The following is a 14,871-nucleotide window of genomic DNA, read 5'->3' as shown; positions in this document are numbered from 1 at the left end:
TCTCTCCCCCTGGTCAAGGTACATGTGAGAAGCAATGAATAAACAACTAAAGTGATGAAACTACGAGTTGATGCTTCTCATCTCTCTCCCTTAATTTTCTCTGCCTCTCTCTCACACTAAAAAAAAAAAAAAAAAAAAAAAAAAAAAAAAGGCAGAGCTCAGTGGCAATGTCTAGACAGATATATACAGTTATAGTTGTGACCATATAAATGGTAATTAAAACCAAATGAGTAAAAGAGATCATTTAGGAGAAAGTACATGTAGCTTTTTCCTGAGAAAGTCTGGCTTTCAGAGGTTAGATAGCAGAGTGGAGTCTACAAAGGAGACTGAGAAGAGGTAGGAGGAAAAGCAGAAGAGTATGTGTCATAGATGCCACAGGAAGACTTTCAAGGAAGAGGAAATGGTTACCAGTGTTAAATGTAGGGGAGAGGCCAAGCAAGGCAAGGACTGAGTATGCCTTGTTTATTTATTTATTTTTTATTTTTTGGCATGGAGGTCATTGGCTGGATATCTTGTTGAGAACAGTTTCAGTGAATTGTTACGGAAGGAAGCCAAATTGCTGAGAAAGAAGAAAGGGAATAGAGATTGTAAATGTACCTGTAAAGTACATTTTCAATCAAGTTGCCCATAAAGGGGTACTTTGTGTGTAGGGGGAAGTTTTTAAAAGACAGTAAATAATTGAACGTGTTTAATTGCTGATGACATTTGAGAGGGACTTGAGCTTGGCTGTTTGAGAAGAATAGAGGGAAAGAGAGGGAGGAAAAGAAGGGGAGAGAATTCTGCAATCTGGGTAGATATGAAGATTTTAATGTCTCTTGATAAATACTGCTCACATGCTGTCTAAAAGTGTTTTTATCCAACATACACTCCTACCAGCAGTAATGAGGGAGCTTGTCTGATGACTACTTTGTCATTATTACGAGTTATTAAAACAAACAAAATTCTTTGCCAAAGAATGTCATTTTTATTCTAATTTGTTCTCCTTTGATTAATAGTGAGTTCAATGTTTTACCCAGTTGTGTCCCTGTGTGAATATAGTCTTATGACCTTTTTGCAAAACATTTCTATTTTAGACATTTTTCTTTGTCACAAAATAGGAAAAGTCAAAGGATCAAAATGGTCTCATATTTTATCTTCCCAAATTATATGGTTTAGAGGCTTCATCTTCCTAAAAGTACCCTACAGTTTGAGAACTTTTGACTCTGGAGCGGCAGAGGCAGGTAATTTATTATCTGAGAGAGTGACCACAGATGGAAGTGAAAGCAAGGTCAGGTCTAGTCTAAGACCCCCTACCCTTAGTTCCCAAATTCCCTTTTCTAACCCGGGAGGGCATCCCTCCAGTGCTTTAAGGCTTTGGCTCTCAGAGCTCCCCTTGGGGTGGTGTGGTCCCCTACTGGGGGGCCTGGAGCGCTGTGCGGTCCCTTTAAGAGTCCAGCTCCTCCCCGCTCCAGGGAAAGTTGCAGCTTTTTCCGCCTCCCGGGAGGGTGAGAAGGGCCAGCCGCCTAAGCGAGGTTGCAGTCTTTCCGGAGCCTTAGACCCTGGCCCGAATCCCACACTGGGACGTCTCGCCCTCTCGCGGCACCTGTTGCAGGTGACAGGTGGGTGCGCGGCCAGAGGCCGCCCCTTCGCGCCAGGTCCAGGGCCCCTCCCCGACCCCAGCCCCTTTTCGCTGCGCCCCCACCCCCCTCTCAGAGCCCTACGCCCTTCCCTACCCCCCTCGCTTCCCAGGCTTTCCTTTCCCCCTTCCCGTTGGCCTCTCCGGACCGCCACCTCCATTCCTTCACTGCCGTCCTAGGAGCGGTCCCTCCCCGCCGGTGTGCTTTCCCCCGGTGCCTCCCTTACACCACCCGTCGCGAACGCGGGCTGTGCTCCTGGCTGTCCCCCGTCTCGCCCCGCGCGGACCGGCCGGCGTTTCCCGCCTGTCCGAGTTGGGGCTCATCCCGAGAGCCAGCCCTGGGGCGGGGGTGGGGCCCAGTTCCTAGCGGGATCTGTGTCCTGGGAGGCGTCGGGCCACCCTTCCGCTGCTTTCTGTCGCAGGTCCCGGCCGTCCCGCGTGGTCTCTGCCCCGCGCCGCTTCCGGCCGGCGGGCAGCATCGTCTTCTTGGACGTCGGCCGGCCCGGCACAGGTAAAGGCTGCCTGCGGGCTGGTCGGCCCCCGCTCCGCCCTCGAGTGAGCTCCTTCAGCACTTGGGGCTGGGGACCCGGCTGTGGGCTCTGGAGCTCAACTGCTTTTTCTTGCCACCCTTCAAGCAGGCTTCCAGGATTTGCTCCGCGAGGAGGGTCCCCAGAGCCCTCAGAAAGGTCCCAGAACACTTAGGTCTTCCGCGATGCTTTGTAAGAGGGTAGATGAGCGCCTCCGGCCCATACGGTAGAATGAAATGGTTGGTTTTCTGGTAAAATATTTTGGTTCGGATTCTGGTAGCTTGAACAAGTGATCTGTTTCTCATTAACTAAACTTTCCTTCCCCCAGTACCCTACTTCTTCAGAACCACAGGACCTTAACGTTCCACAATACAGCTTTTGGCAGGGTTGGCCCTAGACCCTGAACATTTGTGGCAGAAATTAATCTTCAGTACGCCCTGGACCCCCTATTTTTAACTAGCTTATTTTCTGCTTTTTCAGGTTCCCAACTCCACCCCTCAGAAGTCCATTAATATTAAGGTATTAATGACCTAATGTGTTTACCTGCTGGTTTGTGGGGAACAACAATGTCTGATGCAAAGAGTTGAGGCCCTGAGGAAGTTTCCTGTTGTAGTTTTATTTTTTTTAACACCTACTGAAAATTCTAGTAGAAAAACACCACCAACTTGGCTTGTGAACTGGTGGGGGTGGGGACATTTCTGATAACACAGCTTCAGGGCACTCACTCCAGGTCAGAGCAGTGAAATGGAGTTTGGAGGCCTATTCGGGGTTAATTGGCCTGTGAGGATATGTAGCATTCGGGATGATACTCTGAGCTTTTCCCCTTAAAGGCTGCTACTAATAATGGTAGTTAGAATCCACTGAGCCAGGCGCTGTGATAAGTTCTTGACATAGTAATTATCTCATATAATCCTCATGATAACTCTTTATAGTAGACACTACAATTATAATTGTTAGTTATGATGAAAAGGAGACTCGGGTTAAGTGCCTTGTCCCAAATCACCCACCAGAAGAGGGGCAGAACTGGGCCATCTGACTGCACAGCTGTGTTCCTATCCTCTGTCACACCACCTCTGCTGGCTTAGATGTTAGTTATACTAAATAGCTCCCAAGTGAGGACTCTGTGATTAAAAATTCCCCTTCCAAGCTGAAGCATACACAAGTTTTGGTCCTTGACTCCAACCTGAACACACTGTGGAGACTTTGGACTACTTACCTCACTAGTATCTTACCCACTTCATTTCAATTCCAACAGGGGTCCAGCTGTCACATTGCCACTATAAGTACACACCCCTGAGTGTACCTGGCTGAATGAAACCTCCAGGGCTTCCAGCTCAACAGTGATTGTTCTGGAGTTAGAAATGGGTAACTCTGGATTCTAGGGATGTGTGCCTGGCTCAACCTCTTCCTTTCCGGCTGGCTAGGGGAGAAATGAGAATGTGGTACTGAAAAGGACTTCCCAACAGCCAGGTCAGAGGGCCTGAAGGGAGTGTTGGCTTGTTTTATGGTGGGATGGATGGAGGACTTTAAGCAGGGATAGCGTTCTCCATGATCTCATCTTTGGATCTTTGCTCAAACTTCTTTCTTCTTTATTTATTTTTTCCTGAAAAGATAACTGACCACCCATATCACTCTCTTGCTCTTAATTCCTATTCAAGATTTAACTCTAAAGTCACCTCCTTCGGGACAGCCTTTCTGTGATTTATCCTTTTTGAATATATTATTTATTTATTCATTCATTCATTTTAGAGAGGAGAGAGAGAGAGAGAGAGAGAAATGGAAGGAGCAGGAAGCATCAACTCCAATATGTGCCTTGACCAGGCAAGCCTAGGGCTTCGAACCAGTGACCTCAGCGTTTCAGGTCGATACTTTATCCACTGTGCCACCACAGGTCAGGCAGGAACAGCCTTTCTGAACACATAATTCCTTCCTCCAAGTAGAGTTACCAGTTATTCTTATCCTAAATCACTTTATTTACACCACAGGAAAGCCCTTAACACCTTTCATACTTCGTTCTTTTTTTCACCTGAAAGGTGTAACCTCTTTAAAGGCAATGTCTAGATCTTGGAGCTCCTTTTGTCTTAAGCCTGAGAAATTAACACTATTTGTGCTAGTAACTGGGAATACCTTGCCTCTAAGGGCCTGAAGTCTGGTGACGGTGGGATTGAAGTACGAAAGATGCCTTTCTGAGGCATTGAAGTTTGACAGCAAGAAATGTGTGCTTAGATGTCACTTCAGTGAGGCCTTTTCTAACCATCCTTTTTATTTATTTATTTTTTATTTATTCAATTTAGAGAGGAGAGAGAGTGAGAGTGAGGAGAGAGAGAGAGAGAGACAGACAGACAAAGGGGGGAAAAGCAGGAAGCATCAACTCCCATATATACCTTGACCAGATAAGTGCAGGGTTTTGAACCGGCGACCTCAGTATTCCAGGTTGATGCCATATCCACTGCACCACCACAGGTTAGGCTCTAACCATCCTTTTAAACATGCACCCTTTCCCTGAAGTTTCTATGTGTCTTCTCCTTACCATATTACTTTAATGTAACATAGTTTGTATATTATTCATTTTCCTTTTTTATTTTTAAAAGATTTTATTTATTGATTTGAGAGAGAAAGGAGAGAGAGAGAGAGAGAGAGACAGAGACAGAGACAGAGAGAGAAAAGCATCAACTCATAGTTCTTTCACTTTAGCTATTTATTGATTGCTTCTTGTCTGTACCCTGACCGGCCAAACCCTGGTTCTGAACCTGCAACCTCAGGATTTCATGTCGATGCTCCATCCACTGTGCCGCCACAGGCCAGGCTCATTTTTCTTTCTTATTGTCTGTCCCTTTCCCCTCTCATTAATGTAAGTTCCATAAGAGGGCCTGACACATAGATGCTTGCTAATATTTTGTTAAATGAATTAATGAATGACATTACTGTTCTAGGAATTGGTACTCCTTTATGGTCTTCTGGAACTGAAACTAAGTTACCCCTGCCTGTGACCCCAGCTGTAAGGTTTCCCTGGGCCAAGTTCTCATAGTTTCCTTCTGCAGTGTTTTGCTTTGAGATTTTACTCCTGATGACAACTATGACCTAGCTGGAAGTACTTCCTCTCTCTCTCTTTTTTAAGATACAAGTCTCTGGATGGAAACTTCTGAAGTCTAAAGTGGAAGTGTAAAAATGCTATGCTTCTGGTGGGTAAGAAGGGAGGCTATTCTAAGAGGAGGGGGTATGGATTGTCAGATGTCTTGATATGTTTTAGACATTTGGTAAGCTCAATAAGAAGCTGGAGAAAATTACAGTACAATAGAAAGTGAACAGCCCAAAAGATTAAGATTCCACAAATTAAGTTTCTGACCTCAAGTTACTTTAGCCTTTTAGAAATGAAGTAGTTGTTGGGTTATGAACTTTATGGAAAAGCCATTGCTGGGTGCTACTTGTATGGTACTTGACTGGTTTTGTATTAGGAGAGTTATACTGTGAGTCAACCACACATAATGTAGAAGGAAAAAAAAGTACTGTTCTTTTTAAATGTGCTTTGAAATAGAAAGAAAAGAGGACTAGAATCCCTTAAAATACAGGTTTGGAAGGAATTGGGCCCTTGATATGGTGATAAATACAGTATGTGATTCTTCACCATTTGATGTGTCTTAACTTCTTTGAAACTCATTTGTACAGAAAACTTTGTCTCAGCCCCTATTCTACTAAATTTATTTCTCTGACCTCTCAGCATTGGAGTGACACAGGGCTCAGTCCATGGACTTTTTGCCATCTAGAATCTTCCTAGAAGCACTCATGTAGTCCTATGGTTTTTCTTTTAAGCCCTATGGTTTTAAATACCATGTATCGATACACTCATCACTCTAAAATTTGTGTCTCTGATTCAACCCTTTTTTTGTGACAGAGACAGAGAGAGACAGAGAGAGGGACAGATAGGGACAGACAGGCAGGAAGAGAGAGAGATGAGAAGCATCAATTCTTTGTTATGGCTCCTTAGTCTCCTTAGTTGTTCATTGATTGCTTTCTCATATGTGCTTTGACCGGGAGGCTACAGCAGAGTGACCCCTTGCTAAAGCCAGTGACCTTAGGCTTCAAGCCAGTGACCTTTGGGCTCAAGGCAACAACCATGGAGTCATGTCTTTGATCCCATGCTCAAGCCAGCGACCACAGGGTTTAGAACTTGGGTCCTCCATGTCCCAGTCCGATGCTCTATCCACTGTGCCACCACCTGGTCAGGCATCAACCTTTCTTCTGAGCTACAGCCTCATCTATCCAGTGGCCTATTTGACATCTCTACTTGGTTGTCAAATAAACATCTCAAGTGTAACATGGTCAAAACAGGACTCCTGATTCTTTCACAGCCCCAAACCCTTCCCTCAGATTTTCCTATCTCAGTAAAATGGCACCAGCATCCACCATTCAGTTGCTCAAAGTAAGGACCTAGGGTCACCCTTGATTCCTGTCTTTCTTTCACCCCCAACATCCAATTTATCAGCAAGTCCTATTGACCTGAACTTCTAAGTTGGTCATATATTTTGCCACATGTATATATCTCATTTGTTTATTACCCTCGTTTGAGCCACCCCAAGGCTGAAATAAGTATCTTTGCACAATGATAAAGGATGGATGTAGATGTAAGATGCTCAACACACAAATACTTATGTGAGATAACTTTCTATTAGGAGAATTGTTATGTCAAAAGACATATATTTAAAAAATGTGAGTAGGCACTGCCAAAGTGACATCTAAGAAGAATTTATACTGTCACCATTAATATTGTCTTTTCTTAAGCCCTTGCTGAAGATGGATATTCTTTTTAATTCTTGCCAATATGCTAGGTGAAAAATACTATCCAAATGATTTAACTTTCATTTCTCTGATCACTGGTGAGGCAGAGGATCTTTTCATGTATGTTAGCTATTTGCATTCTCCCTGAGATTTTCTCTTTAATATCCTTTGCACATTTTTCTTTTGGGTTATATGTTGCATGTTTAATTTGTTTGCAAGAATATTATATTTATTAAGGAAATCTACCCATTGCCTGTTATATAGTGTAATTTTTTTTCTCTCTAGTCTGTCATATGTCATAACTCTGTTTGTGATGTGTATCCCTCTTGTAATCAGATAAAACACACTATAAAACATTTAAAAACATGTTCATTAGATTTGGCAATTAGGTCAATGATGAGATCAGTGCAGCAGGAGGAGAAAAGGCAGATTGTAGAGAATTGGAGAATAAGCACTGAGGACTGATAAGGAATATGGTATACACTTTGAAGGGCCTTGGCTGTGATGGGAAGGAGAGAATGTTTCTTATGGTTAAAAATGTTGTTAACTAATTTTGTTTTTGTTTAAATATAGGTGGGGGTGAGCCCATTTATGTGTAGATGGCACAGAACTTGATGATGCAAGGTCGTTGAGAAAACAAGAGGATGGGGGCTCCAGAGTGAAAGAGGTGAAAAGACTGGCCTTAGAGAGAGGGAGGTGGCTCTTCCATGGAGACAGGAGAGAAAAAAGGGCAGGATTGATGAGGTTGTAGAGGAAGAAGGAGCTGTGGAAAGACAAGGTTTTGAGGGAGGTTCTATTTGATGAGTGATGTGGGGTTGGAATAGCATTTGAGAGGGATGGAAAGAGGAACTATTTAGAGGTATAGCATTCAAATTGCCTGGGTTTTTTTTTTTTTTTTTTTTTGTATTTTTCTGAAGCTGGAAACGGGGAGGCAGTCAGACAGACTCCCGCATGCGCCCGACCGGGATTCACCCGGCACGCCCACCAGGGGGTGATGCTCTGCCCATCTGGGGCATCGCTCTGTTGCGACCAGAGCCACTCTAGCACCTGAGGCAGAGGTCATGGAGCCATCCTCAGTGCCCGGGCCAACTTTGCTCCAATGGAGCCCTGGCTGCGGGAGGGGAAGAGAGAGACAGAGAGGAAGGAGAGGGGGAGGGGTGGAGAAGCAGATGGGCACTTCTCCTGTGTGCCCTGTCCGGGAATCGAAACCAGGACTCCTGCACGCCAGGCTGACGCTCTACCACTGAGCCAACCGGCCAGGGCAAAATTGCGTCTTTATAATGAGCCAAGAAGGTTTGGATAACTTAAATGTGTCTCTGCCCCAAGTTACAGAACCTCGTATCCATTCTCTCCATCACTCATCAGCCTAGGTGTAGAAACAGAGTGTGGACAGTCTAGTTTGAGTATTTTTCTAGGTGACTGTAACAGAAATATAAGAAGGCAGAAGATTGAACACTGTTGGCAGAATAGTTGAAATGATGGACCACTGTGGCTTTCATATGTGTGACTATCCAAATCTAACTAGAACTCAAGTAATTCTTATTACATGGGAAATTTCCATGGCATCTACACTGTTCCTTGTTTGTAGCTCTATCAAGTCAGGTATAAGAATAGCTTTAGTATCAGTGTTGTAATATAGATGTTTTATTTTTAGATTTTATTTATTAATTTTAGAGAGACAGGAGAGAGAGAGAGAGAGAGAGAGAAAGGAAAAGAAAGAGAAGGGGGGAGGAGCAGGACGCATCAACTCCCATATGTGCCTTGACCGAGCAAGCCCAGGGTTTTGAACTGGTGACCTCGGCATTCCAGGTTGATGCTTTATCCACTGCAGCACCACAGGTCAGGCAGTATCAGTGTCTTTAAACAATTGCTTGCAATTTATAAGAAAACATAGGTGGATTTACTGAGGGCCTACAATGTGCCAGTTTCTAGGCTAGGTGATTTTAAGATGTAGTGAAGAAGAGAGATGCTGGTCTTTTTAAAAAATGGATGGGTAGATGATGCCTTTTTTTTTTTTCCAACTGAGGAGGTATGTGTTAAACAATGTCTCACATAATCAATAATTTAATCACAATTGTGATAGTTCTATGACGTTCAGTTTTTTTTTAAGAAATCAGATTGTCACAATTGTTTTCACTAAAAGGTTCACCAATTAACATTTGCCAACTAAGTATGAAATTACCCCCTACATCTTCCCTCTTAAAAATTGAATATTGTCTTTTTAAAAATTTGCTGAATTGATAGGCACAAGTAAAAAATCTTATTACTAGTAAGAGTGAAACTTTTACTTTTTTTTATGTGTTGGTCATTTGATCTTCCTTCAATAATTATCTGTTTCTGCTCTTCATCTATTGGATACTTATTTCTCCTTGTTTTTAAACTATCTCTCTTTCCGTGTTTGAAATTATTCACCTTTCTCTTTATTCTCCCTTAGCTCTGCAAACACTAAAATAGATTTCACCCAGTCTGTCAGTCCATTCCCTTTTGATCTCATTTGAACTTCTTTCTTACCTACTTTGGAAATGTTGGTATACATAAGGACTGACTATATATTTTTTTATTACTTGACCCAGTAAAACATAACATGTAAGTCTTCTGTTCTCCTTACCATATCCTATTCCCCAGAAATGACAATATTAAATTTGTGTCTTTCCAGACATTTTACATGCCTGTGTAAATATTTTCTTCCTTTCTTTCTTCCTTCTTTCCTTCCTCCCTTTCTTCCTGCCTACACATAAAAATTAAAAACATACAAATAGAATCAGTCATAACATATGTGTTGCATTGTATTGTTTCCTTAATATTTGTGACAAGCTTTCAATGTCAGTATATATGGAACTACTTCATTTTTTTTTTTTTTGGTATTTTTCTGAAGTGAGAAGAGGGGAGGCAGAGAGACGTCTGTCTGACGTCTGTCCCACATGCACTGTACAGGGATCCACTCAGCATGCCCATCAGGGGGTGATGCTCTGCCCATCTGGGGCATTGCTTCATTGCAACCAGAGCCATTCTAGCACCTGAGGCAGTGGCCATGGAGCCTTCTTCAGCGCCCAGGCCAACTTTGCTCCAATGAAGCCTTGGCTGTGGGAGGGGAAGAGAGAGACAGAGAGAAAGGAGAAGGGGAAGGGAGGAGAAACAGATGGGTATTTCTCCTGTGTGCCCTGCTTGGGAATCGAACCCAGGTACTTCTTTCTTTTTTTAAACAGTGACATTATATGGCCTTGGCCAGTTGGCTCAGCGGTAGAGCGTTGGCCTGGCGTGCGGGGGACCCGGATTTGATTCCCGGCCAGGGCATATAGGAGAGGTGCCCATTCGCTTCTCCACCCCCCCTCCTTCCTCTTTGTCTCTCTCTTCCCCTCCCGCAGCCAAGGCTCCATTGGAGCAAAGATGGCCCGGGCGCTGGGGATGGCTCCTTGGCCTCTGCCCCAGGCGCTAGAGTGGCTCTGGTTGCGGCAGAGCGATGCCCTGGAGGGGCAGAGCGTCGCCCCCTGGTGGGCAGAGCTTCACCCCTGGTGGGCGTGCCAGGTGGATCCCAGTGTGGCGCATGTGGGAGTCTGTCTGTCTCTCCCTGTTTCCAGCTTCAGAGAAATACAAAAAAACAAAAACAAAAACAAAAACAGTGACATTATATTCCATTATATGTATATACCATAATTTATTTAATCAGTTTCCTATTGGTAGATGTTTAAATAGTTGTGTTTTGTTTTGTTTTGCTGGTTCAATCATCAAACATTCTTATGATATATATATATGTGTGTATATATATATATATATATATATATGCATCTACTTGAATAGCAGTAGGATATGTTTTTCCAAAATGGAATGGCTCCATCAAAAACTGGTCAAGGGTGCTAAAGATTCAGAGAGGTCTTCAAAGGTAAAGACTATTGTCCATTGGATTTAGAAGGTTCTTGGTGACCTTAGAGCAATTTCAGGAAAGGGAAGGGGATTCTAGACTTTGATGAGTTAAGGAATGATTAGGATATGAGGAAATGGAGGCAGTGAGTATGGGCAATTCCTTAGGGAAATTTGGCTCTGAAGGGCAGAGAGGGGGTGGTGGTAAAGGAAGGGTTGAGATCCAGAGATTTTTTTCCTTTAATTTAGAAGAGATTTAGAAATCTTTAAAAGCTGATGGGAAGAAAGGGATAATTGATAAAACAAAGTCCTTATAGGACAGAGTCATTATGCCAGATGGAAAAGGATCCAGAATGAGGTAGAGGGGTTACCCTTAAGCAAGGGGAAGGACATTAGTGTTAGAAGAACAAAAATTGAATATATATAAATTAAAATAAGTTTATAGATTTGACAGCAGGAGTTTACCTGAGGGCATTTTTATTTCTCTGTGATGTAAGATGAAAAGTCATCTTCTTAGAGCAATGGCTGAGATGGGGCAAGGTTTAGGGCTGGAGATTTGAAGTCCCTGAGGAAGGTTTGAAATAGTTATCGCAGTGACCAGAGAGAAAATTAGGACCAGGGATGCATATTTGGAGTGTTAAGCAGTGTTGAGGCAAGCTTAGTGACTAAGAATTTATATTGATAATAATAATCCACCAGATTGTGATTTTTATTTTTGCTAGTAGATCTCAGGAGTCCCAGTCATAAAGGCACAACACTTGGGCACTTCTAGGATTACGCTTTTATCAGATATTTGTAATGAAAAGATGGGTTATTGAGGACATTGACAAGAGTGCAGTCACAACAATAGAATCCAGACTGTCTAGGAAAGGAAGTAAAGACAGGAAGGAGCTGACAGGGCCTAAGTAGAAGGAACTATGGAAGGCCTCATGAGGTCTGAGAACCAGTGTGGTAAGCCTAGAAGGACAGGGGTTGTAATTGAAGCGGAGTCTTTGAATTAGTGGTATCAAAAGTGGAGAAGTGTTTGACCTGTGGTGGTGCAGTGGATAAAAGTGTCGACCTGGAATGCTGAGGTCACCAGTTTGAAACCCTGGGCTTGCCTGGTCAAGGCATATATGGGAGTTGATGTTTCCTGCTCCTCTCTCCTTCTCTCTCTCTCTCTTTCTCTCCTCTCTGTAAAATGAATAAATAAAATCTAAAAAAAATAAAATAAAAAAGTGGAGAAGTGCTGGGTGATAAATTCTTGGGTGTGGCTGAATCTGATATATGGTATTTTTTATATCAGCTCATTCATTCAACAAATATTTATTGTGTGCCCATTATGTGGCAGACAAGCACTCTTGGCACTGAATGTACAGAGATGAATAAATTGAAGTTCTTTCGCTCATATAGCTTGCTTTCTAGTGGGGGAGATTATTCATTTTTATAAAATAAAAGGGCATCTTCACTGATATGCTGATTACTGAATGTGTAGTTCTATTTAGAAATAATAATACTGGTATAAATATTTACATATCTGGGGCTAGGAACGTCCATCTACACATTTTGAGTGCCTTACTTTATTGTAAGTTAAATTAACTGAATTATGAAAACTCACCTCCTCCTCCCTTAGAACTTAAAGTACTTTCAGAATTGAAGATAAAACAAATATATAGACATGCAATTTAGAATTTTAGCAGTTTTAATACTTTAGGTTATTTTTTAATATACTTTACTTTTTTTTTTTAATGTTAGGACATCGCTTCTAGCTATAGACCAGATGTTGACAATGCATGTACTAATCTTGTTTTAGGGATTTGATGTAATGTGTAAAGTAATTATGGTTAAGCAGTGGCTAAGCAGACAGTTTAGGAGGAAAAGAGGGCTATTAATATTTTACCTTTATTTTATATTCTCCAATATATAACAACTCTTTTGTATACATATACTTATGTATGTATTAATATTTTATCTGTAAGAAATTAGTATTTATTTTATGCCTTACTGGCTTTAAATAGCATCCTAAAATTATCAGTCAGGTATACAGTTCAATTTAAGTTCAACTACAGGTTGGTTGATTGTAATTAAGGTTTCTGTGGCCATAGCTCGATCACAGCATCCCTAAAATTAAAAAAGAAACCAAATGCATGAAATCACAGTTATGTGTGAACATGGGTTGGATTAGTCATGAACCATCATGATTTCTCATTTAAGGGGACTGTGTGGGTGCTTTTTAAGTGACGTAGACTGCAAGAAAGAATTCGATGGTAGCTAGAGTTCAGTTTAAAAATTCCTAGCATCTGTGACCCTGGCAGGAGAAGGTCTTTTCTGTAGGAGTGCTGGTTTCTGAAAGCCTGTTGACTAAGGAAAGATAATGGTGTTCTAAAGTGATGAGGCTTATTATTGAAAAATGACAGTGTGTTGAGTCTCACCAGACAAAAAAATGTTTTATGCAAGTAAATGAATAACCACTAGATTTTAAAACATTCTGTTCTTCTCGCTGGGGATTTTCAATCTTTTAAAGCTTTTGTGCTGTTAGGGAAAGGGAGTTGGATAGAGAAGAGGATGAACTTGCCGTCCTTCACCTCATCAACTTCATGGGGCTCTTGTGAGTGCCTGGCTCATGGGAGATGAGGTTTCAAGTGTAGGTCTTATAAGCGGGAACGCCAATGGAATTTGTCTTAATTTATGCATTTTTTCTGCCAAGGGGGATGTCTGGATGCATGGTTCTGTTTTTATGATCTTTTCTACTTCTATGTATTATGTTTGTGGAGATTTGCTTTCTAGGATTGGTGGTAGGTTTGAAACACCTGGAGTTGCTGAGGAGTAGGAAAAACGTGTGAAGTCATGAAAATAAGACCACATTTTCATGTATCCAAGTAACCACTCTTCAGGAGAGAAATATGTGTGTGTGTGTGTGTGTGTTATATAATATCTAGCTTCCCTCTGGGATTCACTTTAGAGAAGTATATATATATTATTTTCAGTGGGAATTTCTTCAAACCATTTTTTGAACAAAGTTTGATGATTTTGAAAGGTAACTTGAAATATTGAGGAATCACTTTATAAAGTATAAGATTCTCTAACCACTATTGTGTATACATGGAACTACTATAACAGATTGAATAGCGACCGTAATTGAAAAATAAACTTTAAAAAAAGGTAGCTTTGTTAGTTCAATCTGGAGAAAATTGGCCACATTCATGATTCTAAGAGCTAACAAAAGAGACTATATTTTAGTTACTTTCTCCGTCCCCATATGCTCCTACCATCCTTGAGAAGAAATGTTCTGGATGAGCAGAATCAGTCTTTTCCTATGCATAGAGTTACTCTGAACCTGTTATACATTATTGCATGGGGAAGTCAGGGGACTGAGAAAGCAAGCTAGGCCAAGAGCCTCTCAAATGTTCGTCTGTGCCCTGACCAGTGGCTCAGTGGATAGAGCATCAGCCCAGCATATAGACATCCCACATCCATTCCACGTCAGGGCACACAGGAGAAGCAGCCATCTGCTTCTCTGCCCCTTCCTCTCTTCCTTTTTTCTCTCTTGCTCTCCCGCAGCCGGTGGCACAATTGGTTCGATTGTGGCCTGGGGCATTGAGGATAGCTCCATTGGAATGTGGCAGCTTTAGTTGCTAAAAAGTACCTGGGTACTTGAGCATTGGCCCTACACGGGGTTGCTTGGTGGATCACGGTCTGGGCACATGCAGGAGTCTGGGAGTCTGTCTCACTAACTCCCTCCTCTCACCTAAAACAAATGTACATTTGTTATTAGCTGAAAACTTTTTCAAAAACTGCTTCTACTTCTAGGTAAGATGTTCCCTTTTCCAAATATCACCATGTACAAGCAATAGTATCAGAATATGAAGCTACTATGTAGCATAGTGTTGAAGAGCTCAGACTCTGGAATCAGGCTGCTTGGCTTCAAAAACTAGACTATCAGTTACAGGGTGTATGACTTTGGACAAGTTATTTGCTCAATATGTGCCTCACTTTTCTCATTTGTAAAATACGGTCATATAGAACCTATCTTATAATATGATTGTGAGGATTAAATTGCATTTAAAATGCTGTAACCACTGTGTAAGATACACCCGGTTTTTAGGCCTACAAATG

General features: G+C 42.0%; 1 protein-coding gene across 4 annotated transcripts in view; it reads left to right on the top strand.

Moving 5' to 3' along the window:
- The first annotated feature begins 1,462 nt into the window (after positions 1-1,462).
- The window catches only part of SYTL4 (synaptotagmin like 4), an 83,599-nt gene continuing 70,190 nt past the window's right edge, over positions 1,463-14,871 (top strand). For 2 of the 4 annotated variants that reach the window (XM_066249787.1, XM_066249784.1), the window contains exons 1-3: positions 1,463-1,598; positions 2,038-2,126; positions 2,623-2,661. The gene's annotated coding sequence lies outside the window, so the exon portion shown is untranslated. Of the gene's footprint in view, positions 1,599-2,037; positions 2,127-2,622; positions 2,662-3,397; positions 3,508-5,260; positions 5,325-7,491; positions 7,586-14,871 lie in introns of all 4 variants that reach the window. The other 2 variants (XM_066249786.1, XM_066249785.1) reach the window with 2 other exon arrangements.

The sequence above is a fragment of the Saccopteryx bilineata genome, chromosome X (genome assembly GCF_036850765.1).
Source record: "Saccopteryx bilineata isolate mSacBil1 chromosome X, mSacBil1_pri_phased_curated, whole genome shotgun sequence".
Taxonomy (NCBI): Eukaryota; Metazoa; Chordata; class Mammalia; order Chiroptera; family Emballonuridae; genus Saccopteryx; species Saccopteryx bilineata.
Note: the sequence above shows the minus strand (reverse complement) of the source record. Positions and strands in the feature narration are given on the sequence as shown.